Raw genomic sequence first — 27,604 nt, forward strand, 5'->3', positions numbered from 1 at the left:
CAAATATTGAAAAATTGGCCGAAAGCATTAATTCCTTCACCCTCAACTGGGCAGTTTTCTACAAAGAGGAGTCCATTTTTTGCAAGCCATTTTTGCAAGTCATCGTATCGGTTGGATCGACTTTACCTAATTTTAACGTTTCGAATTTCCGGTTGCGCCATGGAGTAGCAGTAAGACGTCAGCCTTTCTTTCACTTTCTTTTCCACCTTCGCGTCGCAGGTTCGAGCCTGTCTGCCTACTGTCACTATATAGTAGTAATATCCTAAAATTACTGTGAAGTTATTAAAATAATTAGCCAATAAAAATGCACACGTTATATTATATATATATATATATATATATATATATATATATATATATATATATATATATATATATAAAACTACAATTAAATTTACCAAAATGATCCAAGGTGGTAAAACAAAAGTATATTATAAATATTAAAGAATTAATATTTATAAAGTAATCTCAACCAGATGTAAAAACTCGATAAAACCAAGTAGGAGATAGAGCTTATAATAAGAGCAAATAGTTAATAGAACATGTGAAAAAGCACTTTGAAAAAGAGTTAAAAACATATTTAATCTGAAAAGGAAACGCTTGATAAGTGGATAGTCAATCCGTGGAGTTTCGAAGAAATACTTTCCTTCTCATCAGAGGGTAGGAATTAACAAAATGCGGGATCGGATTTTGCATACAAAAGTATTTGATGAAACTGCAAGTAAGTCAAAGATCTTACTTGATAACAAAAAGTGAAGCAGAGGGAATATGGTGAAGAAAAAGGTGATTTCACGTGAATGGATAGTCAGGTGAAAGGTAAGGTATTCAATGACGGTAAAATCCAAAAATGTAAGTCCAAGAAAGTTAATTTAATTTTCCATTCGCACAAGTAAAATCCAAGGAAATTGGGTAATTGGAAGATGATCCAAAATAATCCAAAAGGCCGGAATCCGTGGAATAATTCACAAATATGTACAAGGAAAAGGGGAAAAAATTCCAATAATATTAATAAAAGAAAAATAAGATATGCTTTTAACACGGCTGCCGAAACTATATATATATATATTGTTAAAAACTAGTGAGATTAATCTATTTCTGACGATGAAGCCAGAAGGATTAGAAAGTACTCGGACTTGCGATAAATACGGTGATTACATCAGCCAGTTCCTACTAGAAGTGAAGACCGTTATCCATTAGAAAGGATCAAAAATAAAACTAATAGACAAAAAACGTTTATTTTATTTAATAAGATATGCTGCCTATATATATATATATATATATGTGTGTGTGTATTAGTTTTCTGAAAATGTTCGATGAAATATAAATGATAGTTTTCCGATATATATATAAATAAATAAAAGGAACTTTGTGTGTGTGTGGATAAAGTCTAAAAAAGAGTTTTCAATCTAATAGGTCCCACTTTGTCACCTAAGCTCCAACTCCTGTCCCATCGCCGCAATGTTACATTTCTGTGCCTGTTTTACAAATATTTTAATGGAATGTGCTCCGATGAACTCGTTGCACTTGTGCTTCCTCGACAAACCCGCTTAGCACCAAAATCTCACCCCTTCACTGTTGAGGTCCCTAAATTCCACGAAGCATATATATATATATATATATGGTTCATGTAACCGACACGCTTTGAGAATTATATTACACCATATATGTGTATTAGTTTTATGAAAATGTTCGATGAAATATAAATGATAGTTTTCCGATATATATATATATATATAAATAAATAAAAGGAACTTTGTGTGTGTGTGAGTTTGTTCCCTATGGGCTATAACATGACTGGGCAGATTTTTATGAAATTTCACATGAAGTACTTTATGTGCCTGGCAGTGTTCTTACATAGGTTTTGTATCAGAATGTCTTCGATAATTACCGATAATCGAAATAATCCGATGAAAGAAGCAACAGGCGATTTTGACCAAAGTTAACACCTAACACAGCCTAATATCACGCATGCATGTGAGAAGTTTTATTACCACACAAGCAGAAAGGCCCAGCATATAAAATCAACAGTAGATTTTTTGATATTTTTGCCAAAGCTAAAATAAATTGAAGACCAACTAATTTAAAGATCGGCCCTTTTTAGTTTGGAGATTAGAGTGACGTCATCAGCTGATCAATCTTTTCGGCACCAACAAACTTGCCGATGAATGAGATTTTGTTTTATTGATCAACTATCGATTATAGAGACTGATACGTGATGAATAAATGTTAACAATGTGATGAAGCGTTCATGTGATGAGGATACTGGCAGAGACGCTTCAGCACCATTGGTAATGGTGTTCTGCCCTCTTGTATTAATGTAACGAGATTATTCCGAGATGTTATAGAGAGAGCGAGAGTAAAGAGAGAGCGAGAGTAAAGAGAGAGCGAGAGTAAAGAGAGAGCGAGAGCGAGAGTAAAGAGAGAGCGAGAGCGAGAGTAAAGAGAGAGCGAGAGCGAGAGTAAAGAGAGAGCGAGAGCGAGAGTAAAGAGAGAGCGAGAGCGAGAGTAAAGAGAGAGCGAGAGCGAGAGTAAAGAGAGAGCGAGAGCGAGAGTAAAGAGAGAGCGAGAGCGAGAGTAAAGAGAGAGCGAGAGCGAGAGTAAAGAGAGAGCGAGAGCGAGAGTAAAGAGAGAGCGAGAGCGAGAGTAAAGAGAGAGCGAGAGCGAGAGTAAAGAGAGAGCGAGAGCGAGAGTAAAGAGAGAGCGAGAGCGAGAGTAAAGAGAGAGCGAGAGCGAGAGTAAAGAGAGAGCGAGAGCGAGAGTAAAGAGAGAGCGAGAGCGAGAGTAAAGAGAGAGCGAGAGCGAGAGTAAAGAGAGAGCGAGAGCGAGAGTAAAGAGAGAGCGAGAGCGAGAGTAAAGAGAGAGCGAGAGCGAGAGTAAAGAGAGAGCGAGAGCGAGAGTAAAGAGAGAGCGAGAGCGAGAGTAAAGAGAGAGCGAGAGCGAGAGTAAAGAGAGAGCGAGAGCGAGAGTAAAGAGAGAGCGAGAGCGAGAGTAAAGAGAGAGCGAGAGCGAGAGTAAAGAGAGAGCGAGAGCGAGAGTAAAGAGAGAGCGAGAGCGAGAGTAAAGAGAGAGCGAGAGCGAGAGTAAAGAGAGAGGGAGAGCAAAAGTAAAGAGAGAGCGAGAGCGAGAGTAAAGAGAGAGCGAGAGCGAGAGTAAAGAGAGAGCGAGAGCGAGAGTAAAGAGAGAGCGAGAGCGAGAGTAAAGAGAGAGCGAGAGCGAGAGTAAAGAGAGAGCGAGAGCGAGAGTAAAGAGAGAGCGAGAGCGAGAGTAAAGAGAGAGCGAGAGCGAGAGTAAAGAGAGAGCGAGAGCGAGAGTAAAGAGAGAGCGAGAGCGAGAGTAAAGAGAGAGCGAGAGCGAGAGTAAAGAGAGAGCGAGAGCGAGAGTAAAGAGAGAGCGAGAGCGAGAGTAAAGAGAGAGCGAGAGCGAGAGTAAAGAGAGAGCGAGAGCGAGAGTAAAGAGAGAGCGAGAGCGAGAGTAAAGAGAGAGCGAGAGCGAGAGTAAAGAGAGAGCGAGAGCGAGAGTAAAGAGAGAGCGAGAGCGAGAGTAAAGAGAGAGCGAGAGCGAGAGTAAAGAGAGAGCGAGAGCGAGAGTAAAGAGAGAGCGAGAGCGAGAGTAAAGAGAGAGCGAGAGCGAGAGTAAAGAGAGAGCGAGAGCGAGAGTAAAGAGAGAGCGAGAGCGAGAGTAAAGAGAGAGCGAGAGCGAGAGTAAAGAGAGAGCGAGAGCGAGAGTAAAGAGAGAGCGAGAGCGAGAGTAAAGAGAGAGCGAGAGCGAGAGTAAAGAGAGAGCGAGAGCGAGAGTAAAGAGAGAGCGAGAGCGAGAGTAAAGAGAGAGCGAGAGCGAGAGTAAAGAGAGAGCGAGAGCGAGAGTAAAGAGAGAGCGAGAGCGAGAGTAAAGAGAGAGCGAGAGTAAAGAGAGAGCGAGAGCGAGAGTAAAGAGAGAGCGAGAGCGAGAGTAAAGAGAGAGCGAGAGCGAGAGTAAAGAGAGAGCGAGAGCGAGAGTAAAGAGAGAGCGAGAGCGAGAGTAAAGAGAGAGCGAGAGCGAGAGTAAAGAGAGAGCGAGAGCGAGAGTAAAGAGAGAGCGAGAGCGAGAGTAAAGAGAGAGCGAGAGCGAGAGTAAAGAGAGAGCGAGAGCGAGAGTAAAGAGAGAGCGAGAGCGAGAGTAAAGAGAGAGCGAGAGCGAGAGTAAAGAGAGAGCGAGAGCGAGAGTAAAGAGAGAGCGAGAGCGAGAGTAAAGAGAGAGCGAGAGCGAGAGTAAAGAGAGAGCGAGAGCGAGAGTAAAGAGAGAGCGAGAGCGAGAGTAAAGAGAGAGCGAGAGCGAGAGTAAAGAGAGAGCGAGAGCGAGAGTAAAGAGAGAGCGAGAGCGAGAGTAAAGAGAGAGCGAGAGCGAGAGTAAAGAGAGAGCGAGAGCGAGAGTAAAGAGAGAGCGAGAGCGAGAGTAAAGAGAGAGCGAGAGCGAGAGTAAAGAGAGAGCGAGAGCGAGAGTAAAGAGAGAGCGAGAGCGAGAGTAAAGAGAGAGCGAGAGCGAGAGTAAAGAGAGAGCGAGAGCGAGAGTAAAGAGAGAGCGAGAGCGAGAGTAAAGAGAGAGCGAGAGCGAGAGTAAAGAGAGAGCGAGAGCGAGAGTAAAGAGAGAGCGAGAGCGAGAGTAAAGAGAGAGCGAGAGCGAGAGTAAAGAGAGAGCGAGAGCGAGAGTAAAGAGAGAGCGAGAGCGAGAGTAAAGAGAGAGCGAGAGCGAGAGTAAAGAGAGAGCGAGAGCGAGAGTAAAGAGAGAGCGAGAGCGAGAGTAAAGAGAGAGCGAGAGCGAGAGTAAAGAGAGAGCGAGAGCGAGAGTAAAGAGAGAGCGAGAGCGAGAGTAAAGAGAGAGCGAGAGCGAGAGTAAAGAGAGAGGGAGAGCAAAAGTAAAGAGAGAGGGAGAGCAAAAGTAAAGAGAGAGCGAGAGCGAGAGTAAAGAGAGAGCGAGAGCGAGAGTAAAGAGAGAGCGAGAGCGAGAGTAAAGAGAGAGCGAGAGCGAGAGTAAAGAGAGAGCGAGAGCGAGAGTAAAGAGAGAGCGAGAGCGAGAGTAAAGAGAGAGCGAGAGCGAGAGTAAAGAGAGAGCGAGAGCGAGAGTAAAGAGAGAGCGAGAGCGAGAGTAAAGAGAGAGCGAGAGCGAGAGGAGAGCGAGAGCGAGAGTAAAGAGAGAGCGAGAGCGAGAGTAAAGAGAGAGCGAGAGCGAGAGTAAAGAGAGAGCGAGAGCGAGAGTAAAGAGAGAGCGAGAGCGAGAGTAAAGAGAGAGCGAGAGCGAGAGTAAAGAGAGAGCGAGAGCGAGAGTAAAGAGAGAGCGAGAGCGAGAGTAAAGAGAGAGCGAGAGCGAGAGTAAAGAGAGAGCGAGAGCGAGAGTAAAGAGAGAGCGAGAGCGAGAGTAAAGAGAGAGCGAGAGCGAGAGTAAAGAGAGAGCGAGAGCGAGAGTAAAGAGAGAGCGAGAGCGAGAGTAAAGAGAGAGCGAGAGCGAGAGTAAAGAGAGAGCGAGAGCGAGAGTAAAGAGAGAGGGAGAGCGAGAGTAAAGAGAGAGCGAGAGCGAGAGTAAAGCGAGAGCGAGAGTAAAGAGAGAGCGAGAGCGAGAGTAAAGAGAGAGCGAGAGCGAGAGTAAAGAGAGAGCGAGAGCGAGAGTAAAGAGAGAGCGAGAGCGAGAGTAAAGAGAGAGCGAGAGCGAGAGTAAAGAGAGAGCGAGAGTAAAGAGAGAGCGAGAGCGAGAGTAAAGAGAGAGCGAGAGCGAGAGTAAAGAGAGAGCGAGAGCGAGAGTAAAGAGAGAGCGAGAGCGAGAGTAAAGAGAGAGCGAGAGCGAGAGTAAAGAGAGAGCGAGAGCGAGAGTAAAGAGAGAGCGAGAGCGAGAGTAAAGAGAGAGCGAGAGCGAGAGTAAAGAGAGAGCGAGAGCGAGAGTAAAGAGAGAGCGAGAGCGAGAGTAAAGAGAGAGCGAGAGCGAGAGTAAAGAGAGAGCGAGAGCGAGAGTAAAGAGAGAGCGAGAGCGAGAGTAAAGAGAGAGCGAGAGCGAGAGTAAAGAGAGAGCGAGAGCGAGAGTAAAGAGAGAGCGAGAGCGAGAGTAAAGAGAGAGCGAGAGCGAGAGTAAAGAGAGAGCGAGAGCGAGAGTAAAGAGAGAGCGAGAGCGAGAGTAAAGAGAGAGCGAGAGCGAGAGTAAAGAGAGAGCGAGAGCGAGAGTAAAGAGAGAGCGAGAGCGAGAGTAAAGAGAGAGCGAGAGCGAGAGTAAAGAGAGAGCGAGAGCGAGAGTAAAGAGAGAGCGAGAGCGAGAGTAAAGAGAGAGCGAGAGCGAGAGTAAAGAGAGAGCGAGAGCGAGAGTAAAGAGAGAGCGAGAGCGAGAGTAAAGAGAGAGCGAGAGCGAGAGTAAAGAGAGAGCGAGAGCGAGAGTAAAGAGAGAGCGAGAGCGAGAGTAAAGAGAGAGCGAGAGCGAGAGTAAAGAGAGAGCGAGAGCGAGAGTAAAGAGAGAGCGAGAGTAAAGAGAGAGCGAGAGCGAGAGTAAAGAGAGAGGGAGAGCGAGAGTAAAGAGAGAGCGAGAGCGAGAGTAAAGAGAGAGCGAGAGCGAGAGTAAAGAGAGAGCGAGAGCGAGAGTAAAGAGAGAGCGAGAGCGAGAGTAAAGAGAGAGCGAGAGTAAAGAGAGAGCGAGAGTAAAGAGAGAGCGAGAGTAAAGAGAGAGCGAGAGTAAAGAGAGAGCGAGAGTAAAGAGAGAGCGAGAGCGAGAGTAAAGAGAGAGCGAGAGCGAGAGTAAAGAGAGAGCGAGAGCGAGAGTAAAGAGAGAGCGAGAGCGAGAGTAAAGAGAGAGCGAGAGTAAAGAGAGAGCGAGAGCGAGAGTAAAGAGAGAGCGAGAGCGAGAGTAAAGAGAGAGCGAGAGCGAGAGTAAAGAGAGAGCGAGAGCGAGAGTAAAGAGAGAGCGAGAGCGAGAGTAAAGAGAGAGCGAGAGTAAAGAGAGAGCGAGAGCGAGAGTAAAGAGAGAGCGAGAGCGAGAGTAAAGAGAGAGCGAGAGCGAGAGTAAAGAGAGAGCGAGAGCGAGAGTAAAGAGAGAGGGAGAGCGAGAGTAAAGAGAGAGCGAGAGTAAAGAGAGAGGGAGAGCGAGAGTAAAGAGAGAGGGAGAGCGAGAGTAAAGAGAGAGGGAGAGCGAGAGTAAAGAGAGAGGGAGAGCGAGAGTAAAGAGAGAGCGAGAGCGAGAGTAAAGAGAGAGGGAGAGCGAGAGTAAAGAGAGAGCGAGAGCGAGAGTAAAGAGAGAGCGAGAGCGAGAGTAAAGAGAGAGCGAGAGCGAGAGTAAAGAGAGAGCGAGAGCGAGAGTAAAGAGAGAGGGAGAGCGAGAGTAAAGAGAGAGGGAGAGCGAGAGTAAAGAGAGAGGGAGAGCGAGAGTAAAGAGAGAGGGAGAGCGAGAGTAAAGAGAGAGGGAGAGCGAGAGTAGAGCGAGAGCGAGAGTAAAGAGAGAGGGAGAGCGAGAGTAGAGCGAGAGCGAGAGTAAAGAGAGAGGGAGAGCGAGAGTAAAGAGAGAGGGAGAGCGAGAGTAAAGAGAGAGCGAGAGCGAGAGTAAAGAGAGAGCGAGAGCGAGAGTAAAGAGAGAGCGAGAGCGAGAGTAAAGAGAGAGCGAGAGCGAGAGTAAAGAGAGAGCGAGAGTAAAGAGAGAGCGAGAGTAAAGAGAGAGGGAGAGCGAGAGTAAAGAGAGAGGGAGAGCGAGAGTAAAGAGAGAGCGAGAGCGAGAGTAAAGAGAGAGCGAGAGCGAGAGTAAAGAGAGAGCGAGAGCGAGAGTAAAGAGAGAGCGAGAGCGAGAGTAAAGAGAGAGCGAGAGCGAGAGTAAAGAGAGAGCGAGAGCGAGAGTAAAGAGAGAGCGAGAGCGAGAGTAAAGAGAGAGCGAGAGCGAGAGTAAAGAGAGAGCGAGAGCGAGAGTAAAGAGAGAGCGAGAGTAAAGAGAGAGCGAGAGCGAGAGTAAAGAGAGAGCGAGAGCGAGAGTAAAGAGAGAGGGAGAGCGAGAGTAAAGAGAGAGGGAGAGCGAGAGTAAAGAGAGAGGGAGAGCGAGAGTAAAGAGAGAGGGAGAGCGAGAGTAAAGAGAGAGCGAGAGCGAGAGTAAAGAGAGAGCGAGAGCGAGAGTAAAGAGAGAGCGAGAGCGAGAGTAAAGAGAGAGCGAGAGCGAGAGTAAAGAGAGAGCGAGAGCGAGAGTAAAAAGAGAGGGAGAGCGAGAGTAAAGAGAGAGGGAGAGCGAGAGTAAAAAGAGAGGGAGAGCGAGAGTAAAGAGAGAGGGAGAGCGAGAGTAAAGAGAGAGGGAGAGCGAGAGTAAAGAGAGAGGGAGAGCGAGAGTAAAGAGAGAGGGAGAGCGAGAGTAAAGAGAGAGGGAGAGCGAGAGTAAAGAGAGAGCGAGAGCGAGAGTAAAGAGAGAGCGAGAGCGAGAGTAAAGAGAGAGCGAGAGCGAGAGTAAAGAGAGAGCGAGAGCGAGAGTAAAGAGAGAGCGAGAGCGAGAGTAAAGAGAGAGCGAGAGCGAGAGTAAAGAGAGAGCGAGAGCGAGAGTAAAGAGAGAGCGAGAGCGAGAGTAAAGAGAGAGCGAGAGCGAGAGTAAAGAGAGAGCGAGAGCGAGAGTAAAGAGAGAGCGAGAGTAAAGAGAGAGCGAGAGCGAGAGTAAAGAGAGAGCGAGAGCGAGAGTAAAGAGAGAGCGAGAGTAAAGAGAGAGGGAGAGCGAGAGTAAAGAGAGAGCGAGAGCGAGAGTAAAGAGAGAGCGAGAGCGAGAGTAAAGAGAGAGCGAGAGCGAGAGTAAAGAGAGAGCGAGAGCGAGAGTAAAGAGAGAGCGAGAGCGAGAGTAAAGAGAGAGCGAGAGCGAGAGTAAAGAGAGAGCGAGAGCGAGAGTAAAGAGAGAGCGAGAGCGAGAGTAAAGAGAGAGCGAGAGCGAGAGTAAAGAGAGAGCGAGAGCGAGAGTAAAGAGAGAGCGAGAGCGAGAGTAAAGAGAGAGCGAGAGCGAGAGTAAAGAGAGAGCGAGAGCGAGAGTAAAGAGAGAGCGAGAGCGAGAGTAAAGAGAGAGCGAGAGCGAGAGTAAAGAGAGAGCGAGAGCGAGAGTAAAGAGAGAGCGAGAGCGAGAGTAAAGAGCGAGAGCGAGAGTAAAGAGAGAGAGAGAGAGTAAAGAGAGAGAGAGAGTAAAGAGAGAGAGAGAGAGTAAAGAGAGAGAGAGAGAGTAAAGAGAGAGAGAGAGAGTAAAGAGAGAGAGAGAGTAAAGAGAGAGAGAGAGTAAAGAGAGAGAGAGAGTAAAGAGAGAGAGAGAGTAAAGAGAGAGAGAGAGTAAAGAGAGAGCGAGAGTAAAGAGAGAGCGAGAGCGAGAGTAAAGAGAGAGCGAGAGCGAGAGTAAAGAGAGAGCGAGAGCGAGAGTAAAGAGAGAGCGAGAGCGAGAGTAAAGAGAGAGCGAGAGCGAGAGTAAAGAGAGAGCGAGAGCGAGAGTAAAGAGAGAGCGAGAGCGAGAGTAAAGAGAGAGCGAGAGCGAGAGTAAAGAGAGAGCGAGAGCGAGAGTAAAGAGAGAGCGAGAGCGAGAGTAAAGAGAGAGCGAGAGCGAGAGTAAAGAGAGAGCGAGAGCGAGAGTAAAGAGAGAGCGAGAGCGAGAGTAAAGAGAGAGCGAGAGCGAGAGTAAAGAGAGAGCGAGAGCGAGAGTAAAGAGAGAGAGAGAGAGTAAAGAGAGAGAGAGAGTAAAGAGAGAGAGAGAGAGTAAAGAGAGAGAGAGAGAGTAAAGAGAGAGAGAGAGAGTAAAGAGAGAGAGAGAGAGTAAAGAGAGAGAGAGAGTAAAGAGAGAGAGAGAGTAAAGAGAGAGAGAGAGAGTAAAGAGAGAGAGAGAGTAAAGAGAGAGAGAGAGTAAAGAGAGAGAGAGAGTAAAGAGAGAGCGAGAGCGAGAGTAAAGAGAGAGCGAGAGCGAGAGTAAAGAGAGAGCGAGAGCGAGAGTAAAGAGAGAGCGAGAGCGAGAGTAAAGAGAGAGCGAGAGCGAGAGTAAAGAGAGAGCGAGAGCGAGAGTAAAGAGAGAGAGAGAGAGTAAAGAGAGAGAGAGAGAGTAAAGAGAGAGAGAGAGAGTAAAGAGAGAGAGAGAGAGTAAAGAGAGAGAGAGAGTAAAGAGAGAGAGAGAGAGTAAAGAGAGAGAGAGAGAGTAAAGAGAGAGAGAGAGTAAAGAGAGAGAGAGAGAGTAAAGAGAGAGAGAGAGAGTAAAGAGAGAGAGAGAGTAAAGAGAGAGAGAGAGTAAAGAGAGAGAGAGAGTAAAGAGAGAGAGAGAGTAAAGAGAGAGCGAGAGTAAAGAGAGAGCGAGAGCGAGAGTAAAGAGAGAGCGAGAGCGAGAGTAAAGAGAGAGGGAGAGCGAGAGTAAAGAGAGAGGGAGAGCGAGAGTAAAGAGAGAGGGAGAGCGAGAGTAAAGAGAGAGGGAGAGCGAGAGTAAAGAGAGAGCGAGAGCGAGAGTAAAGAGAGAGCGAGAGCGAGAGTAAAGAGAGAGCGAGAGCGAGAGTAAAGAGAGAGCGAGAGCGAGAGTAAAGAGAGAGCGAGAGCGAGAGTAAAGAGAGAGCGAGAGCGAGAGTAAAGAGAGAGCGAGAGCGAGAGTAAAGAGAGAGCGAGAGCGAGAGTAAAGAGAGAGCGAGAGCGAGAGTAAAGAGAGAGCGAGAGCGAGAGTAAAGAGAGAGCGAGAGCGAGAGTAAAGAGAGAGCGAGAGCGAGAGTAAAGAGAGAGCGAGAGCGAGAGTAAAGAGAGAGCGAGAGCGAGAGTAAAGAGAGAGCGAGAGCGAGAGTAAAGAGAGAGCGAGAGCGAGAGTAAAGAGAGAGCGAGAGCGAGAGTAAAGAGAGAGCGAGAGCGAGAGTAAAGAGAGAGCGAGAGTAAAGAGAGAGGGAGAGTAAAGAGAGAGGGAGAGCGAGAGTAAAGAGAGAGGGAGAGCGAGAGTAAAGAGAGAGGGAGAGCGAGAGTAAAGAGAGAGCGAGAGCGAGAGTAAAGAGAGAGCGAGAGCGAGAGTAAAGAGAGAGCGAGAGCGAGAGTAAAGAGAGAGCGAGAGCGAGAGTAAAGAGAGAGCGAGAGCGAGAGTAAAGAGAGAGCGAGAGCGAGAGTAAAGAGAGAGCGAGAGCGAGAGTAAAGAGAGAGCGAGAGCGAGAGTAAAGAGAGAGCGAGAGCGAGAGTAAAGAGAGAGAGAGAGAGTAAAGAGAGAGAGAGAGAGTAAAGAGAGAGAGAGAGAGTAAAGAGAGAGAGAGAGAGTAAAGAGAGAGAGAGAGTAAAGAGAGAGAGAGAGTAAAGAGAGAGAGAGAGTAAAGAGAGAGAGAGAGAGTAAAGAGAGAGAGAGAGAGTAAAGAGAGAGAGAGAGAGTAAAGAGAGAGAGAGAGTAAAGAGAGAGAGAGAGAGTAAAGAGAGAGAGAGAGTAAAGAGAGAGAGAGAGTAAAGAGAGAGAGAGAGTAAAGAGAGAGAGAGAGTAAAGAGAGAGAGAGTAAAGTGAGAGAGAGTAAAGTGAGAGAGAGTAAAGAGAGAGAGAGTAAAGAGAGAGAGTAAAGAGAGAGAGTAAAGAGAGAGAGACAACGAGAGAAAAAGAGTAAGAACGAGAGAGGAAAAGAAAAAAGAAAGCGAGAGTCAGACAGAAAGAGTGACAGAGAGAGAGAGAGAGAGAGAGAGAGAGAGACAGACAGACAGACAGACAGAGAGAGGGGAGAGAGACAGATACAGACGGAGAAAGAAAGACAGACGGAGAGAGACAAACAGAAACAGAGAAATACACAGAAAGACAGAGAGACAGAGAGACTAGGATAATGATTAAGAATTATAATCTATATGGTAATGAAATATAAGGTCAGAGGTCACGTTTAAAATGCGACTATGATTGTTTTGCTAATTTCAATGTTGGGTCGAAAATGAAAATATAAACATTTTATTATTTATCTTTTGAGCTACGTAGATTAAGAAAAATAATTTTAAAAATTATTTTCCAGATGGAGAGAAAATTGGTAATGGGAGAGCAAGATTTGGTTGAGGTGAGACAGTGAATAATAACTAATTTAGATGATGACAAGATGTAGACTAGGAGTGTGAGTTTTAATCGTATTTGCAATGCGACGACTATCATCATTTTGATAATTTCAAGGTTGGGACGAAAATAAAAATATAAATATTTCATTATTTATCTTGTGGATTAAGAAACACAATTTTCAAAATAATGTCACTTATCGCTATTAGATCAAGGGTGAGGGTAGAAGCCGCTTTTGGAATACAACTGTGTCAGCTAATCGATATTTTTACGACACCAATAAAATTTGCTGATGAAAAAATTTTTTTATTGATCTGTCATCGAATATAAAACCTGCTACGTGACGAATAAATGCAAACAATGCGATGAAGCATTTGCGATAGAAAATTTGACTCCATAATAATATATACAAAATCTGCATAAAATAAAATATATTTAAGCGTATTTTATGAGCGGATTATGCCGGGCGTCCCTACTAGTTTAGATAAATACTTTTGCAATTTCAACAAAAGAGCTACAGTTGGCCTTTTGGCCAAGATCAAAGTGTAATGTCTGTTCTTCAGATGCGGCACTTCCATTTCTCGTTCTCTTTCAGTGGAGGAGAAATCCTTCATGACTGAGACAATTTTTTATTTTTGTACCTTTTCTCCACGTTAAAAAAAAAAAAACGACCCTGGTGTCTAACTCTGTCCCGTGGGGAGACATTGTAAGTAGGCACAATAAAGCAGGACGTCTCCATTGACACTGAACATCCACAGAATGCCAACATCAATATATTACATATGAAAGAGGTCCCGCCACATGATTTTTATTCAATTTAGGTAAACAAAATGGCCATTAGTCGTGACAATAAAATCTACAGTTTCAATCTTAAAAGACTTTAAATATGTCTCGACTAAGATCAGGGACTGTTTTTGTCGTCTGGTGATGTCTTTTTAGACTGAAACAGTAGATCTATTGTCGCAACTAACTCTAATTTTGTTTACCTAAATTGAATAAAATACCTTGCTCTTGTTATTGAGCAATATCAACAATGGTTTTTACTTTTGGATATTTTTAACTTTGAAATTATATATATATATATATATGACATTTATCTGTAATCTATGAATACTTAAATATTGATCGCCATATGTTGCGTGTTTTTTTTGTTTTTTTTTCAAATACAGAAGTGGGATAAGGTGGGTGGGAAGTACCATTGAATTAAAATGCGGTCACATTTCCGGTTGTCTGCGCTGGCCAGTAATTAGAATATCGTGATTTTCACTATCGTTTACCGGTCAGGGGTCAGTTATTGTTTGGTTTACGGCATATCAATACTTTTGAAACCAGTTTAATGCCAAATGTAGTTATTTTGGTAGAAAGTTTATATGCGTTAACTTTGTAATATATAAAAATATTAATTTTCGGAAAGAAAAGAGAAAGTCGGAAAATATCTAAGCAGTATTAAATTGATTAAGTAGAGAAGCCGGAGAGGGGGGGGTAAAAACGGAAGAGAGAGAGAGGCAGATAGAGGGGAGAGAGAGGCAAGATAGAGGGGGGAGAGAGAGAAAGACAAGAGAGAGAGAGAGAGAAAGACAAGAGAGAGAGAGAGAGAAAGACAAGAGAGAGAGAGAGAGAAAGACGAGAGAGAGAGAGAGAGAGAAAGACAAGAGAGAGAGAGAGAGAAAGACGAGAAGAGAGAGAGAGAGAGAGAAAGACGAGAGAGAGAGAGAGAAAGACAAGAGAGAGAGAGAGAAAGACAAGAGAGAGAGAGAGAAAGACAAGAGAGAGAGAGAGAGAGAAAGACAAGAGAGAGAGAGAGAGAGAAAGACAAGAGAGAGAGAGAGAGAGAAAGACAAGAGAGAGAGAGAGAGAGAAAGACAAGAGAGAGAGAGAGAGAGAAAGACAAGAGAGAGAGAGAGAGAGAAAGAGAGAGAGAGAAAGAGAGAGAGAGAAAGAGAGAGAGAGAAAGAGAGAGAGAGAGAGAGAAAGAGAGAAAGACAAGAGAGAGAGAGAAAGACAAGAGAGAGAGAGAAAGACAAGAGAGAGAGAGAAAGACAAGAGAGAGAGAGAAAGACAAGAGAGAGAGAGAAAGACAAGAGAGAGAGAGAAAGACAAGAGAGAGAGAGAAAGACAAGAGAGAGAGAGAAAGACAAGAGAGAGAGAGAGAGACAAGAGAGAGAGAGAGACAAGAGAGAGAGAGAGACAAGAGAAGAGAGAGAGAGAAAGACAAGAGAGAGAGAGAAAGACAAGAGAGAGAGAGAAAGACAAGAGAGAGAGAGAGAAAGACAAGAGAGAGAGAGAAAGACAAGAGAGAGAGAGAGAAAGACAAGAGAGAGAGAGAGAAAGACAAGAGAGAGAGAGAGAAAGACAAGAGAGAGAGAGAGAAAGACAAGAGAGAGAGAGAGAAAGACAAGAGAGAGAGAGAGAAAGACAAGAGAGAGAGAGAGAAAGACAAGAGAGAGAGAGAGAAAGACAAGAGAGAGAGAGAGAAAGACAAGAGAGAGAGAGAGAAAGACAAGAGAGAGAGAGAGAAAGACAAGAGAGAGAGAGAGAAAGACAAGAGAGAGAGAGAGAAAGACAAGAGAGAGAGAGAGAAAGACAAGAGAGAGAGAGAGAAAGACAAGAGAGAGAGAGAGAAAGACAAGAGAGAGAGAGAGAAAGACAAGAGAGAGAGAGAGAAAGACAAGAGAGAGAGAGAGAGAAAGACAAGAGAGAGAGAGAGAGAAAGACAAGAGAGAGAGAGAGAGAAAGACAAGAGAGAGAGAGAGAGAAAGACAAGAGAGAGAGAGAGAAAGACAAGAGAGAGAGAGAGAGAAAGACAAGAGAGAGAGAGAGAGAAAGACAAGAGAGAGAGAGAGAGAAAGACAAGAGAGAGAGAGAGAGAAAGACAAGAGAGAGAGAGAGAGAAAGACAAGAGAGAGAGAGAGAGAAAGACAAGAGAGAGAGAGAGAGAAAGACAAGAGAGAGAGAGAGAGAAAGACAAGAGAGAGAGAGAGAGAAAGACAAGAGAGAGAGAGAGAGAAAGACAAGAGAGAGAGAGAGAGAAAGACAAGAGAGAGAGAGAGAGAAAGACAAGAGAGAGAGAGAGAGAAAGACAAGAGAGAGAGAGAGAGAAAGACAAGAGAGAGAGAGAGAAAGACAAGAGAGAGAGAGAGAGAAAGACAAGAGAGAGAGAGAGAGAAAGACAAGAGAGAGAGAGAGAGAAAGACAAGAGAGAGAGAGAGAGAAAGACAAGAGAGAGAGAGAGAGAAAGACAAGAGAGAGAGAGAGAAAGACAAGAGAGAGAGAGAGAGAAAGACAAGAGAGAGAGAGAGAAAGACAAGAGAGAGAGAGAGAGAAAGACAAGAGAGAGAGAGAGAGAAAGACAAGAGAGAGAGAGAGAGAAAGACAAGAGAGAGAGAGAGAAAGACAAGAGAGAGAGAGAGAGAAAGACAAGAGAGAGAGAGAGAGAAAGACAAGAGAGAGAGAGAGAGAAAGACAAGAGAGAGAGAGAGAGAAAGACAAGAGAGAGAGAGAGAGAAAGACAAGAGAGAGAGAGAGAAAGACAAGAGAGAGAGAGAGAAAGACAAGAGAGACAGAGAGAAAGACAAGAGAGAGAGAGAGAAAGACAAGAGAGAGAGAGAAAGACAAGAGAGAGAGAGAAAGACAAGAGAGAGAGAAAGACAAGAGAGAGAGAGAAAGACAAGAGAGAGAGAGAAAGACAAGAGAGAGAGAGAAAGACAAGAGAGAGAGAAAGACAAGAGAGAGAGAAAGACAAGAGAGAGAGAAAGACAAGAGAGAGAGAAAGACAAGAGAGAGAGAAAGACAAGAGAGAGAGAAAGACAAGAGAGAGAGAAAGACAAGAGAGAGAGAAAGACAAGAGAGAGAGAAAGACAAGAGAGAGAAAGACAAGAGAGAGAGAAAGACAAGAGAGAGAGAAAGACAAGAGAGAGAGAAAGACAAGAGAGAGAGAAAGACAAGAGAGAGAGAGAAAGACAAGAGAGAGAGAGAAAGACAAGAGAGAGAGAGAAAGACAAGAGAGAGAGAGAAAGACAAGAGAGAGAGAGAAAGACAAGAGAGAGAGAGAAAGACAAGAGAGAGAGAGAAAGACAAGAGAGAGAGAGAAAGACAAGAGAGAGAGAGAAAGACAAGAGAGAGAGAGAAAGACAAGAGAGAGAGAGAAAGACAAGAGAGAGAGAGAAAGACAAGAGAGAGAGAGACAGACAGAGAGAGAGACAGACAGAGAGAGAGACAGACAGAGAGAGAGACAGACAGAGAGAGACAAGAGAAAGACAGAAAATATGCAAATATAAAAAACACGAAAATAAAGTGGAGAAAAAAACCGTTGACTTAACACCCGAAACGTTTCCCAACGTCTATTATTTTTAAAAAATCATTTTGATTATAGGATGCATGAAAGTTAAAAACCTTATCTAATATCAAAGAATTCATCTTAGATGACATCATCACCCTTAAACTGAAGATCACACAGCAATACAATGTGATCGGTGTCAGGATTGCCATCATTAATGTCATCCAGCTAACTCACTTTCCGAACAGCCCCACTCCATCCAGAAATTTAAAAAAAAAAAACTTGTCGCAATGACTAATAGGAAGGTCTAACATCTGTTTAAATTAGTCAGATTAAAGTGTAACAATCCTTCAAGGTGACTGAAGTCAGGTGGAATGTTATCTTTCATGTTGGTCGCCTCCCCCGACACGGTTCTTCGACCTTGTTTACTTAGAGCAAACTTCGGTCTTGCTAAAAAAGGTCACGAAGTTTGTCGGTCCTTCTCTACTCAAACATGGACACAAGCCAAATCAAATTTGACAGACTCGTGATTTTTTTTTTTTTTTTTTTTTTTTTCAGATGGCTCAGATAACCAACATTTCGATAAACGCAACATTTTTTGGTTTTCTTTTTTATTTATTAATAGCTTGACACTCGGCGTTGTCCGGGCGTACAACACACTTAAACATGATATTTAAATTTATGCAGATTGTGTATATAGTATAGAATTAACCTTCTATTGAATATCGCAAAATAAAATAATGTCGTTCATCAAATTCAGTCTGTATTTGAAAAAATCCAAGGAAACATGAGTTGGAACAATTACATTGAGAACATTGCCAGGACCGCAGCGGAAAAAGTAGGTTCTCTCGACTGTGCTAGAAAGCTACTAATGCCCGAAAGTATCCTGTACCTCTATAAGGTCACCATTTGCCCATGTATGGAGTATTGTTGTCATATTTGGGCTGGTGCATCTGCTACTAGTCTCTCACTCCTAGACAAGGTTCAAAAGAGAGTCGCCAACCCGAGTCCTGAACTGTCATCTAAACTTCAGCCTCTGTCCCATCGACGAAATGTAGCATCCCTCTGCCTGTTCTACAAGTACTTTAACAGTGAATGCTCCGAAGAACTGCAAGCACTTGTACTCCCCTCGACGTAAATAACCCGACAAACCTGACAAGCAGCAAAATCCCACCCCTTCACAGTTGAGATCCCAAGATGTAAGAGAGCCTTCTACTCCAGTAGTTTCTTCTCCAAAACCGCTAGATTTTGGAATTCCCTTCTGGGCTCCTGCTTCCCCAACTGTACTGACATGCAGAAGTTTAAGTGTAACATGAACCGACATCTTGCTGCCCAACTCCTGACATAGTACCCCTGTAGCTTATGTCCCTGATAGTAGCCCCCTACATTAAAGTAACAATGTGCCTTGCTTGGAAATAAAAAATTTAAAAATTAAAAAAACAAAAACATTTATAAGTGTTTTTGATACAGATGTACATAAGAATACTTTGATAAGTATGTTTTAACTTAAATAGGGATGGTATAATAAAATTGTGGGTCTGCGTTCGCGCCTGGCCTCCATAGAATGGAAATAAGCACAAACTTTAATAAAGACTTTTCATATCTATCTGCGTAAGTATACTTTGATAATTATGTTTCAGTTTGAAGAAATATGGCATAATAAAATTAGGGGGTGTTCGTTCGCACCTGACCTCCATAGAATGGAAATATGTCACAAAGTTTAACAAGTTTTTTTAATATAGATCCACAGAATATTGTGATAAGCGTTTCAGTGTGAACAGGTAGGTATAATAAATTATGGGGTTTATATATTTTATTCTTACTTTTATAATATTTTGCTTTGGTTTTGATACCTCAAATTCAACCCAAATTTACAACCCTTCCTTTTCATAACCTATCATACTTTCATAAATCAGAGTCCATTTTCTGTAGGCTGTTTTTGAACCCAGTCAACGACGTATACTTTTGCTAGTAATATACAGGGTGTTCCAAAAGTCTTGGGCACATTTCAAGTCCTCATATCTTCATAACTCTGAATAGTAGAAAGATGGAAGTGGTACCATTTTAAAGCTAAATGCATTAAGTTTTTTGTAAGGCTTTTGATATTTTTCATTTCTTTTTAGATCCAATATCTTAATAGTTTTTAAGATATTCAGTCAAAATGTGCCCAAGACTTTTGGAACACCCTGTGTGTGTATATATATATATATATATATATATATATATATATATATATATATATATATATATATATATATATATATATATATATAATAATTATTAAATACCTGCATACGGCACAATCGCGTTGACACACCGGTTCTCGTCAAATCACCAAAGTTAAGCAACGTTGAGCCTGGTTAGTACCAGATGGGTGACCATTTGGGAATTCTAGGCACTGTATGTTCTCTCCGCTTATCTCGGCATTTGTTTCCAGTCGACCTGAACATACACTTCACTTGCCACTGGTATTTAACAATGTCGACTCAGGAGAGGTGTGGTTGGAGATTGCTCACATCCTGCCACAAAAATTTCACGCACAGACACACCTAAATTGGGTATCCATAGTCTGGTAATGACTGAAGGAGCCTTATTATTAAATACTTACAGACAGTAGTGTTTTATCCTTTCGGGAATCATCAGTGCAGGGTGTCATGATTAACACTGGCTGATAGATCCAAACGCGGCAACGAAGCCATCTTTGACTCCATTAGCAAGGACCCAATCCATTCTGCCACCGTTAACCGTGAGAAATGCAGTTGAAATTTAATCATTTTTAAATGTTTTTAACATCTGTCAGAGTGATCTAATTATAATATGATGATCTGCGCATAGGCGCTAAATTGACAGACTTTAATTCAACTGAAAGTGCTCAACAATAAGAAACGAGTTTCTTAAAGAGGCTGACATAATTATTTACTATAATAATAATTAAATACCTACAAACACTAGTGTTTCATCCTTTCAGGAATCATCAGTGCAGGGTGTCCCGATTAACACTGGTTAATAGATTCTAACCTGGCAACAAAACCATGTTTGTCTGTCTGTCTCCATCTTTTCAAACTATCTCCTCCGAAACTAAGTCGCAGAATGGCGCTAGGATTATTGGATTTTTTTTACGGATCATTCTTTTATGAGTTTTTAGCTGGTTTAAGTATTTTTTAAGGTGTTAAAAAGGAGTTAGAATTGAAAAAAATCGTTATACATTTTGTACATTAATCTTAGTTTATTTTTGATCAGTTCATAAGCGTGTCACATTGGTGCGGTGGTAACGTCACAAGCTTTGAATGCTACAGTTTCAGTTGGAGCTGATGACACCCGAATACTTTTTTTTTTTTTTACTTTTGAAATCACGACTATAATAATATATACAAAATCTGGACAAATTAAAATATAATGTTTAAGGGTATTTTACTTGCAGGCAAAGCCCCCCCCCCCAGTAGATTAACTTACAGATTTGATCCTGCCATAGAGAACCCCTACGAGTCGGTATCAACCAAAAATTAAGTTTCACAAAACTTTATGCACCCATAGGTGGAACATTGTTGCTATATCTGGGCTGGTGCATCAACACTAGTCTCTCAGTTAAAAAAAAAAAAAAAAAGAAAAAAAAAGGTCTCCAATCTAATAGGTTCAGCACTATTGACCAAGTTCCAACGTCTGTCCCATCACCAAAATGTCACACCCTGGTGTGTTTTACAAGTATTTTAATGGAATGTGCTCTAATAAATTCATAGCTCTGATTAGCCAGATAAGCAGCAAAATCCCACCCTTTCACTGTAGAGATCCCTAGATGCCAGAAAGCTTTCTACTTTAATAGTTTCTTCCTGTGCACTGCTATATTTTGGAATTTTCTCCTTGTTTTATGCTTCCTTAACTATATTAACCTGCAGAAGTTTTAATGTGATGTAAAAAGACATCTCACTGCGTAACTCCCCACCCTCCCCTGCTTGACATAATCCCAAGTAGTAGGCCCTTATGTTCCAAGTGGTAATATGCTTTGTTTGGAAGTAAAAGAGAAAAAAAAAAAAAAAAAAACAGGGTCTCCATTCTGAAAAGACAATCAGCAGAAAATTCAGCAACATTTCTACCCATTCTTTCTGAACCAGGAAAACTAACCGTTTTATAAATAGAATTTTATGAGCCGACGAAGTTACCTCCCTTCACATCTGGAAACATTTGTGAAAGTCGGTAAATGATTATTTCATGGAATATTTTAGGGGTTCAGGGCACGACCTTTGTTAAGCAAAGGCCTGCTTGATCGAAAATGACGTCATACACTTTGGTGAAATTAGGAAATACCGAACAGTTAAGATGTTTTTAGTGAACTAACAGGGGTATCCGGCGTTGCCTGGGTGTTTGTAGGTATAAAAGTAAAAAAAAAAAGAAAAGAAAAAAAGTGTTTCGAATCCGTGACGAACCTGAAGGTGGAAAAGAAAGTGAAAGAAAATGCGAGATCTTACTGTTACGCTAGGAGGCCATAGGAAGTGAAAAGCATTGAAATTTCGCAATGTCAATCAAAAAGTTGACTTGCAGAAACGAACGTTGGCTGGAGGCCAGTTCAGCTTTCCACCGTTTCATTTATTTGTTTGTTTCCCCATGATGTTGGGGAAAACCAGCTCCCCACAAAAAGGGAGTGTCCAAATGAATAGCAATTGTCTGATATAAGGGGTTTCCCTTACATTGATCAAAGTTGATTGCTTTCTGAACATCCCGGCACGAAAGGCCGGGAAGCTGCCTTGGCTTTCGATGTAGTTTCGCTTTTATACGAAAAACGTGAACAAACACGCGAGAGGATGGAATAGCGTAAATTTTATAAAAGTTGATCAAAATAAATCTAGAGACGACATCCGTTCGCAAATCGTAGATATTATGATTTAGGGAGTACATAAAAATGTTTTGGTTTCGATTCTAGATGATGGCACCAAAGTCATTTGTTTTTTTTTTTTTTTTTTTTTTTTTTTAATTTGAGATCAGTAGTAGATAAAGTCCAAAAAAGAGTTGTCAATCGGCCCCACTTTATCAACTAAGCTTCAGCCCCTGTCTCATCACTGCAATTTTGCATCACTGTGCTTGTTTTACAAATATTTTAATGGAATGTGTTCTGATGAACTTGTTTCACTTGTACCCCCCCTCGACGTACATATCCCATTACAAACCCGCTTAGCAATAAGATCTCACCCCTTCACTGTTGATGTTCCTAAATGCCAGAAAGCTTTCTATTCTAACAGTTTCTTCCCTCGAACAGCTAGACTTTGGAATTCCCTTCCTGCTGCCTGCTTCCCTGGCTGTACTGATATGCAGAAGTTTAAATGTAACATAAACAAATATCTTGTTAATCTTTCCTAGACATGCCCCCAAATAGTAGCCCCTTTACGTCCAAGTGGCGATATGCTTTGTAAGAGGTGATCACGAGTAATAAGTCCTATATATTAAATACAGCATTCAATAAAGAATTAGTAATAATGAACGTATTTAAAATTATTATATGGCCGGGCAATTCAGTTTGTAAGTAAAAGAAAAGATGTTTATATATTTGTGGCCTGGCAAGGCCACAGGGGAGACAACCGAAGCAGAAAAACTGAAGCTGGTCTGCCAGGACACTATATATACAAATGTAGGCAAATTTGGGCATATTTTACTGGTTCGAAAATATAGCTTTTTTTTTTTTTTTTTTACCAATTGTCATAAAATTTTAACCATAGAACAGTATTATAATCTTAAAAAAACATGCAAATTTTCATGTAGTTTCGTCCCATAGAATCAAAGATATTAACATTCCAATACTCAATTTAGCTATGAGTATATATATATATATATAATGGGTCCTGGGCAATGCCAGGTATGCCGTTCAGCTAGATGAAGATGAGAGAGGATGAGGCTAAGAGTTGGGGGGGGGTGTTAGACATGGGGTATGAGAAATTTATCTTTTTCTTCTAAAGTTTGGAATATGCTTTATTGTTGATATGATAAACAGAAAAGAGAAGTGAAGTTGACATGGCGACGAGAGGTCTGCTCTATTTGCTGGAAAAGATTGTCATTTGGTCCACCTGTTGTATTTAACTACCAGGCCACCAAGCCAGTGATAAGTTAGTTGGACAGATGAATAAATAAATTGAACCTAGGAAGAGAAATGGTTACAAAAGAGAAAGAAGAGATTCACAAGAAAAGAGAAAATGAAAAGAATATAAAATAATGGGAAGGAGAAAGAAGAGGTTCAGAGAAAAAAAAAGTAATTTTCAAAAGACAGAGGGGAGAAGAGGCCAGTTTTATAAAAACGATTGTCTTTTTAGAAATAGGGTCTTTTACTGGCTGACATCGAGATGTGCACATCGCCCTTGCCTGCCCCGCCTGGGGGCGGGGAGTCAGAAACCCCCATAAGAGCTAAGTTGAAAAGCTCTTGTTCTTAGCAGGGGAATTAGCCAGATGAACTTAAGTTGTACAAGCTGCACCAGAAAGTCATTGAGAACTAGCCCAAGATTGCGAAGTGAAAGAAAACTTTTGGAAAAAGAAATTAAGATTTTATTTTACCTCTTAAAGGAGAAGCACCTATGACTAGAAACAATTGCTTAAATCTAATGATCTAAACTCTTCCTTTGTACGAGATATATATTGAATTGTTTTTGTTTTGTCAGATAGTTAACTTTGTTATCTGAAAATCATCTCCAGCGTTGTCATTACTGATATCTGTGCTTGTGGAGAAGGACCAATTGATTTTTCAGCTCTGCCCTGAACACTGATATTCCAGCTGCAACTGCACCCATCTGTTGACACCAGTGCACCGGCAGAAGAAATTTAACCACAGAGGCTGACATCAGACGACTACCCAACAGTACCACAGGTTCTGCCCCCACCTCCCGGACTTGGGGTTGTGCGTGTTGTATGCTCTGAGTATCAGAGTGCTATTTTCTAGGGACTAAAGAGCACCTGGTTGCATTTTGAGAGGTCCACCACTAGACGATTAAGAATGTAGCCCTGCCGAGTTGCATCTATGGTCTGTGAACCAGGAGTGATGAACATGCCCAGAGATATATCACAAGTTTGCTCCTGTAGACCAGGATAGCAACAGATGCGGCCCCTGGTGAAAGGGGGTATAGGGTTATATATATATATATGAGAGAGAGAGAATCTCTGTATGTATCCTAGTATGTGTATTCCCCACAAAATATGCTTATGTAAAAACAAAGAAACTTACCAGTAATTCTCTCTGATAGGAACTAGTGAAACTGTCCGAACTCTCCTACAAAGAAAAACAAAGAAATGCTTAATATATAACATGACAACAGAACAGATACATTAAACGTCCACCCCTCCTCCCACATGACTCCTGAATTGAGCATTAACGTAAGTGAAATCTCCATTAGTAATAGAAATTCCCTCAAGCTCCTAGACTTAACATTCACAAACATGAATTGGAGCAAATACATTGAGGTAGTTTCCAAGGCTGCCGCGAGGGAGGTGGGCTACTCGCACCTATGAGCATCCTTTGTCTCCACAAAATCATGATGTGCCCATGCATGGAGTATTGTTGTCACATCTGGGCTGCTGCATCTGCCCCTTGTTTCTCGTTCTTAGATAAAGTTCAAAAAAGAGTCACCAACCTAACAGGTCCCACACTGTCGGCCAAACTCCAACTTCTGTCCCATCACTGAAATGTGGCATCCCTGTGCCTGTTTTACAAGTGCTTTAATGGTAAGTGCTCGGACGAACTCAAAGCACTAGTACCCTCTTGATGTAAATACCCTCAAACGAACCAGAAAAGCAGAAAAATCCCACCCCATACACTGTAGAGATCCCTAGATGTCGTAAAACCTTTTACTCAAATAGCTTCTTCCATCGAACTGCTAGACTTTGGAATTCCCTCCCAAGCCCCTGCTTCTCTGACTGTACCGATATTCGGAAGTTCAAGCGTAATATGAACAGACATCTTGCTGCTAAACTCTTTATATAGTATCCTGACAAATCTGATCGCAAATAGTAGCCCCTTACAACTTAGTGGTTCTGTGCCTTGTTTGGCTTTGTAATAGTATAATTATAACAATTATAATTATTTAACATAATTATTATATAATAGATCGCAAATAGTAGCCCTTTACGACTTAGTGGTTCTGTGCCTTGTTTGGCTTTGTAATAGTATAATTATAACAATTATAATTATATAACATAATTATTATATAATAGATCGCAAATAGTAGCCCTTTACGACTTAGTGGTTCTGTGTCTTGTTTGGCTTTGTAATAGTATAATTATAACAATTATAATTATATAACATAATTATTATATAATAGATCGCAAATAGTAGCCCTTTACGACTTAGTGGTTCTGTGCCTTGTTTAGGATGAATAAAAAAAAAATTAAAAAAAAGATACAAAATCTTCATTAGTCATAGAAATAATATAATTTGACTTTAGTAATAATAGTATAGCTTCGGTTTCAGTCAAAGATGAAATCTTCATTGCCATTTATAAAAGTACAACAGAATTTATCTCCAAAATTAAATGATAAATACTAAACTTGGATTCCTCAGGAAATTTTATTCTAGAAAAACGGTGTTAGTAAATACCGGCCATGAATGCTCTTTAGGCATTCAATGGCTACACCCCAGATTAAGCTCTCCTTTCAATCCTCGCAATAAAGCTATATTTAAATACTACTATAATACTTAGTTTTGTTCATGAATAGACACCCACTGTATGATACCATGCACCAGTTAAAAAAAAAAAATTGAAATTTGTACATCTAAATTTATAATTCATGGCTTATAGTAAAGAGATACATCAGATTTGACTGCATAATCATAAAAGGCACACAATTTTACATAAGAGTGCCAAGTTTCATGAGAATAGCTTGAAAAATAAATAAATGGTGGCGAAATTACCGAATTTCTTGAAACGTAATTTAGCCCACTTTTTCTAAAGAAAAATGTCCAGGGAAAAGCATAAATGTTGGCGCTTACAATTCTCATAACTTTTGAACTACTGGTGGTATTTGCATAATTCAAACGGTTTTAAGCATCTTTTACATAGCTCTTTTCATGCGAATTGATAAAATAATTATCTAAAAAAAAAAAAAAAAAAAAAAAAAATCAACTTGTAATATTAGTTACAGGGCTTTGTCTCGGGTCTCAGATTTTTTTTTTTTTTTTTTTTTTTTTTTTTTTTTAGATGAACAAGAACACCATCAGCGCTGAGCAAAGGAAAGACTATCAAGCATGTGTACAAAGTGTGACGATGTGTAAGATTAGTCTTAAATTTAGTCTAAAATAAAAACCTGGCTAGATTTTTTTTTTTAGATTATTTTTTTTTTGTGTAACGCATGTCTTAAAGATAAACAGAGTTTGGATGGCCTCTGAAGAAAGATCAAACCTGAACAGTATAAGAAGCCATATGCAAAACAGGGAACTTTGATGGTATGGCCATGTTGTAAGAATGAATCAAATTTATTGGGTCGCTACAAGAGCCATTCCAAGTGTAAGGCCGCCTAATTTTTTTTTTTTTTTTTTTTTTTTTTTTTTAATTAAAAAAACTAAAAAGTTGCAGAACCACAAAAACTGAAGTGGTACCATTAAAACCAGCGACCTTGTGCACTCCAAAATTTATTTTTCTACATAGTCACCACCATTCTTAATGCTCGTTTGCCAGCCTCTTTTGATTGAAGAGCTACAAAGATAGGAGTGGTACCATTAAAACAAGCGACATTTTGTGATCCAGAATTTATTTTTCTACATAGTCACCATCATTCTCAATGCCCTTTTGCCAACCTCTTTTGATGCCTCGGTCATAAAAGTCTGGAATGCTCTTTGTAACTCGCATCTGTCGCCACTCTGAAATCGATAAACCCATCCAACAGTGTTGACATCAACTGCTAATGTTTAACTGATGCATGTTGATCTGTTCAATTTTATCTACCTGGAGAAATTCAATGACGCATCTCTGCTCTTGATGCAAGCCCATGACAGGGGGTACTTTCTTAGTGTCTTACACCGTCAATATCTGCAACAGAGAGATGAAAATTTCAGGTCATTAATGCATAATTTTAGTTATTTGCAGACTATTATCCTCATATTTTATAGTTGTTGTTTAACGACGCTTCGGCCAACTATTCCTCTGGCCTTCGTCAGATTGTTAACCGCAACAGGATAGGAATGCTGAATCTTCAACTGTATCTTCAGTAATTACTGTCTTCCATAGTTGTCGTCTCTCCATGTTTTGGTCAATTAATCCTCTGGCCAACTTTGAGTAGGATTGAAACTGCTATCTTCAGACAAATTCTTACCTGGAACTGTAGAGATTCAACGCATCTATCCACTGCGCTGTGGGCCACAAAGGGTGATAAAAATTGTACTTTTTGGTCAATAATTCCCCCCACTCTTTATCTGTGCCTAAACCTAAACGTAGATTCCATGAACAAAGCTTCTTTCTTAGAATTGCACGCCTGTGGAATTGTCTTCCGGTTTCCTGCTTTTCAGCTGACTACAATATGGTTGTCTTCAAGTCTAACGTAAACAAGTTCTTGATGAGCCGTTCCACTTGTTAACAAATTTACTGAATTTCCATTACTAACGATTACTACATTGTCCAATTTCTACTGTAGACTCTTTAAGCCTTATGCTTGAGTGGCCGCTTGGCCTTGATAAGTGGTGATGCCTATGTAAAAAAAAAAAAGAAAAAAAAACACACAAAGTATAAAACACAGACCATTTGTATCTATCTTAAACACAACAGAATGCTGCTTATGTATCAAAAACTATCGTGATTAAGGGAGAAGGCAACCTGGGTGAGGAGCTGTGTAGCAAGATGTTTGTTCACATTACATTTGAATTTCTGCATGTTTACACTGCTAGGGAAGCAGAGAATTTTAGAGGCAAGTGATCTCAGGAAAGAAACTATTAGAGTAAACCATCTAGCGACCTCTACAGTTAAGGGGTGTGATTTTGCTGCTAATCTGTTGCGTCAGGTGTATGTACATCATAGTGGGGGTGGGGGAATCCAGATTATGCGGAAGTACTTGTACAACAAAAAAGTTTTAACAGGTTGATTTCAAAGTTAATCTTTCTGCGAAAAAAAACGTCAACGGAAGAAAGCTAATTGGACTTGAATCAGATTGCGAAACTGGTAATCCTTTACGGCAAACGGATTATTAACAGATAATCCCTGAACTGAAAGGAGGATTAAAAGATCATTTCTGAAAGGGGATAAAAAGAAAGACGTCAAGAAAAACAGAATTGCTTTTTTCTTTCTTCTGTATAATATTTTTTTCTTCTGATGTTTATTACTCTGAAATATATGTATTAAACATCGATTAATAAATATTCTCCAAACTGCAGTTTCATTGAGTACTAGCAGACTGCCCAGCATTGCCCGATCGCAA

At 41.4% G+C, this 27,604-nt stretch overlaps 1 protein-coding gene and 1 pseudogene across 9 annotated transcripts in view; one reads left to right on the forward strand and one right to left on the reverse strand.

Moving 5' to 3' along the window:
- The window catches only part of LOC145255612 (unconventional myosin-Ic-like), a 333,792-nt gene that overhangs the window by 161,894 nt on the left and 144,294 nt on the right, over positions 1 to 27,604 (reverse strand). For 6 of the 9 annotated variants that reach the window (XM_080114110.1, XM_080114114.1, XM_080114109.1 and 3 more), the window contains one exon: positions 23,430 to 23,474. The exons of the other annotated variants lie outside the window; for them this stretch is intronic. The gene's annotated coding sequence lies outside the window, so the exon portion shown is untranslated. The remainder of the gene's footprint in view (positions 1 to 23,429; positions 23,475 to 27,604) is intronic. 9 annotated transcript variants of the gene reach the window in all.
- LOC145256039 (5S ribosomal RNA) lies at positions 18,525 to 18,641 on the forward strand (annotated as a pseudogene).

Source organism: Euprymna scolopes, chromosome 31, assembly GCF_053919585.1.
Source record: "Euprymna scolopes isolate OS-2025 chromosome 31, ASM5391958v1, whole genome shotgun sequence".
NCBI classification, from domain to species: Eukaryota; Metazoa; Mollusca; class Cephalopoda; order Sepiida; family Sepiolidae; genus Euprymna; species Euprymna scolopes.